This window comes from Chrysemys picta, chromosome 12, assembly GCF_011386835.1.
Source record: "Chrysemys picta bellii isolate R12L10 chromosome 12, ASM1138683v2, whole genome shotgun sequence".
In the NCBI taxonomy this organism is placed as follows: domain Eukaryota; kingdom Metazoa; phylum Chordata; order Testudines; family Emydidae; genus Chrysemys; species Chrysemys picta.
This window is the reverse complement of record NC_088802.1, coordinates 21,981,130-21,986,183: the sequence shown is the minus strand read 5'-3', so window position 1 is coordinate 21,986,183 and position 5,054 is coordinate 21,981,130. Positions and strand designations below refer to the sequence as shown.

At 41.0% G+C, this 5,054-nt stretch overlaps 1 pseudogene; it reads right to left on the bottom strand.

The window, feature by feature from the left end:
• Positions 1-600: 600 nt before the first annotated feature.
• Positions 601-2,069, bottom strand: LOC103306879 (olfactory receptor 5G9-like; annotated as a pseudogene).
• Between the last annotated feature and the right edge of the window lie 2,985 nt (positions 2,070-5,054).

Here is a 5,054-nt window from a genome sequence, read left to right as displayed (position 1 = left end):
GGATCTCTCTCTAACTCTCCTGTCCAAGCCTAAATTCCTTTGTGGATCTAGCCCTCACTGGGGAATAAACCCATTGGTTCCAATCTTTAGTATGTTATCCTCATTAATTATTATTGAAAATCCTTGAGATTTTAGTAGGATAGAATAAGATAACTGATGTTAAGTGGAGTTTCAACAAATTCATCAAAAAACAAAAGAACAGAGATTAATAGATGAAGAGATTCTTTTTATAGAATTGGCCAGAATCTCAGCTGGCATAAATTGGCCATAGATCCCCTGACGTCAGTGAGCCAGATTAAAGAGATATGGAGATAGAGGAAAGGAAGAAATGTGTGAATGACTCTACAGCCCGGTGCTCAGAGCACTCACTCTGGATTTAGGAGACCCAAGATCCAGTCCCCCGTGCTCCAGTGACTCTTGTACAACTGGGAATCTGGCCCGCTGACTACAATGGAGCAACACTCATTTATACCAACTGAGGTTTTGTCCCAACGTTTCCATTAGTCACCTGAACTGAGAATTTCCCAAACACAAGTTATCCACAGTTCTATGCTCTCTGATGTAAAAATATGTAATTTAATTTATTTCAGATCATCAACATTACTTGAGAAACTTTAATTTCCCCAACATTTTCTTTAGAGCTGTTTTCACCTCTTTGTTTTTCAGGCTGTAGATGATGGGGTTTAACATGGGGTTCAAGACACTGTACTGGATGGAGAATATTTCATCCAGAACCCCAGAAGAGACTGAGCTGGCTTTTGTGTACTGGAGAAAACCTGTCACATACAACAAGCCAACCACAATAAGGTGGGAGCTGCAAGTGGAGAAGGCTTTATGCCTGCCCTCCGCAGAGCGTATTCTCAGGATGGTGAAAATGATGTGAATGTAGGAGATCAGGGTGAGGAGGAAGTAATTTGATGCAAATATGACAGCAGAAGTAAGAAGTACAACTTAATTGGTGAGCGTCTCAGGGCAGGACAGTTGTAATAGAGGAGGGAGCTCACAGCTGAAATGATTGATTTGGTTGGGGCCACAGAAATGCAACTTCAGAGTAAAAAACAGTGTTAAGAAGGGCATAAAAGAAGCCCGTGGTCCATGCCCCACTCACCAGCAGAACACAGATCCCTTTGCTCATTATCTCCATATAACGCAATGGGTCACAGATGGCAGCATAGCGGTCATAAGCTATGGCTGAGAGAATGAGAATTTCAGCACTACCTGAGAGGAGACTGAAGAACATCTGAGCAATGCAGCCATAAACAGAAATAGTTTTGTGTTCTGCTAGGAAGTTCCTCAGCACGTTAGGCACCGCGACTGAGGAATAGCAGATATCAACAAAGGATAAGTGGAAGAGGAAGAAGTACGTAGGGGTGTGAAGGTGAGAATCAGCTGTTATCACCAGCATGATCACTATGTTACCACTCAGAGTTATTAGGTAAATAACTACAAACACCAAGAAGAGGAAAATCTGCATGTGTGGGTCACTGGAAAGTCCCAGGAGAATAAATTTGGTCAATGTGGTTTGATTTTTCAAGGGAAACTGTGACCTGGAAGATAGATTAATCAATCAATAAAGTTAACTCATACTATAAAAGTGAATTGAAATGGCATGTAGAGATCATCTCTTTTAAAAATAGACAAGATTTAGAGAAAGCAACAGTGATAAGCTGGCTGGAATTTGTGTGTTGTATAGAGACAAAATGCGCCATATACACAACAGGGCTTAGGCCCTGAACTGGCACTTTAAGCATCTACATTGCAGAATTAGGCCTCACAGGTATTCACAAAATCTGCACCCAGCTGGGACTATGGGACAGCCTGATGCGGGCCTCACTTTGTCTCTCCTGTTGAATCTGTTCCTCTGTGGTTAAATAATTAAAGGGGCATCTAAGGTGAGGGCCCTAACCACCAGTACATAAAGCAATTCTCTCACTTGCTGTTTCTCTCTGGCCTAAAAACTCTTTATCTGTCCCTCTAATATCAGCAGAGATACAGCTGTTTTTACTCCAGCTGGTGATCTGGCCCCTTTACTCCAATGGAGCTATGGCTGATTTATACCCACTGGGCATCTTGCCAATTCTATAAGTACCTCTTTGTCTATTACATTTTCTATTTTTTGTAGGCCAGTGGTTTTCACCATTTTCTTTTCATTTGTGGACCCCTAAAAAAGTTCAAACGGACCCCTCATCTGTGGACATCCAGGGGTCTGTGGACCACAGGTTGAAAACCACCATTGCAGAGTGTTTAATATCTATAGTATCTTATTGGAATCATCCCTATTAAAATATCTAGGATTTCTATGATAATAAAATATTAATAAATAATAAATAATAAAAATAAGAAACCCCCAAGACCTAGAAATACTGGTTTGGGCATAGGCTGACACCCCAGTCAAATACAGAGAACACTGGCAAAGTGATAAATATTACAAATACCATAAAAAGGGCCTCAGAAGAGCTTAGCTGTATGACAGGCTCCTCCACTGACAAGGTGTGTGTGTGGAAGTCGGTAACCCCAGGTTGATATCGTGCAACTGTCCAAACAATTCAAGAAAACCACAGATAATTTTCAGCCAAAGACTGAAAAAGACTTGTGCAAACCAAGAAATGATCTAAGGTTGGATTTTGGGAAAAACCGGAAGAGATATGCTAGAGGACATGAATGCTCCAAGACTTGAAGGAGAGAAATGACCACACTGAGAAAGAAATGACTGAGCACAGACTCACTGGGCAACTGTAAGCTTAATAGCAAAGTGGAATTATTTATGCAAATGGAGACTGAAAGCCTGAAAAGAGAGATAAGTCATGTTGACCCACGTGCAAACATTTTGGTAGAAGCACTGACACAGGATCAACAGGAGTGTGGAACACTGCCAGGGTGATCAAGAGGAATCAAGGGGATAAGTAAAAATTTGACATCCAAACAAGACAGCTGCAAGTGATGCAACAAGTATTGAATAGCAATCAAGACACGGACAGGATGTCCGAAAGTGTAATAGAGGAAAAAGTCTTCTATCTGTGGAGGAAGAAGTTGATAATTAAGAATGCAATATCAAAACATATTAAAAGTGAGAAAGAGAAAGCGGTCATCTGGTGGTGATAAAAAGGAATGACCGAGAGTGCATCCCAGCCCAAGACATCATGAAAGATAGTAGATAGGAAATCCCCAAATAAAGATTCCAAAGTTTTACACAGAAATGAGTGCATGGACAGTGGTGGAGAGAGATGAAACCTATTAGGGATAGAAAATGAATAAACTCATGGCTTCTAGAAGGATATCAGAAAAGAGAGACAGAGAGCCTCAATATGAGTGCACAAGTCCTTATGGGTTATTTACACAGAAGAAAGGTCAACCAACAAAATTTTGTCCCTGAACCGCAGAAAGTGTTCTGAAAAGGAAGAAACTGTGGAGCGCCTGCTGAGCCTGGCTAGGAGAGAACAGATACAAGTTCCTGCACTGGAGTCCCTGTGGAAGTACGGATTTAAATGAATCGTGTGTTATTACAACCACCAAATCAAAAGTGCTCTTGAGAATGAACAGGCATAGACTGAGCAGTGCAGAAAAATAGGCCAAATGTGAATAGATAGTGCGATACCAGCAGAGAGTGTCATAAAAAAGAAACAAGAAGACAAGAAAGCAAAGTATGAAGAACACTTCCGCAAATTAGATTGTTTATGGAAAAATAGAATACAGATGATCCAAGCGATTATTGGAATACTTAGAGCGATCCCTAAGGGTATGACTGAGCAGCTGAAGAACACGTGAGGAGTGCAAGACATCATGTTCAGTGACTTCCAGCAGACAGTGCTCTTAAGCACTGTGAAGGAAAATCAAATGAAAAGGAGAACATTTGAGCATCTAAAATGCAGGAATTCTGTAAAGGGTTTAACAAAATTCCTGACTACCCAAACCTACAGAGTCGGTGCTGGACAGGATTCATTGGTGACTTATGGGGATACATTTTAGACAGTAACTTTACCCTTTTCATGCATAAAGATCTTGTATAGTGTGAAAGCTATTTGTTTAAAAAAAAACCTTATGTAATACTGAGGACAGTAATAATGATCCTAATAAATGAATGTGCCCAGCAAACACTCTCTAGACACGCTGACATGATTTTAAAAAGAGGGGTCTGATTGTAAGTTAATGGGAGTTTTGTTCCTAAATCACTTAAACTCCTCTGAAACTTCAACCCAATGGGACTTTTGACTCAGGGATCCTGCACTGCTGAATATCAGGCTGTTCCTACATAAGAGAATCTCTCCTGCCCTAATGGAATTGACACTGATGTGTAGTGGAAATGGGAAGCAAGCCAATGTTCTGACCAGTGTCAAATCTATGTTTATCCCATATGTATCCCAGAGAGAAAACGGTTTTTCAATTATCAGCTAATCAGACAAATGCCTGAGCAAAGAGATGGACCTTGTCTGAGTGGTAACAAAGTCACTGTGCACAGTGATACCAAAAGCTAAGTGTCTTCTCTAGCGAATGCCCTGCCTCAATTACTCACCTTCCATCACAGACTCCAAAAGTAGAAACTACTGTTTCCTACACCAGCTGATCTCAGTGTTCTCAGTGCTGCCTCGAGAAATACATAGAGAGAGATGGCTGGGTTGCCAGCCACGACCCCTATGTGGCTACTGACTCTGTGTGAGCCAACTGCTGCCTTCAGGCAGAAATGAAAGGGACTCTGCAGAGAGACCCACCCCTAGAACTTGGTCCTTTGAAATTAAAAGGAAAATAAAATGAATAAAAACATGAATCAACTCACCTGCCTTTTTAATGTGGATCATAAATATGGTGAGATCATTCTGACCTGTGGTTTCCTCTTCTTGTTTTCTTAGTCTATCTACAAATTTATTGATTTGTCTGTCTAATCTCTCTCTGCCTCTGGGAAACAGCATTTAGGTTATCATTTTTTTTTTAACCAGGAGCAGTGAGACCCTTAAAGGGTTATCGGTGAGAGTGGAACAAAGACCCTTCCCTTAGCAGACTCCAAGACTAAGAGCTGATTTCTTGAGAGCTGTTTAAATGCTGTCTTGTTCCCCTGGAAC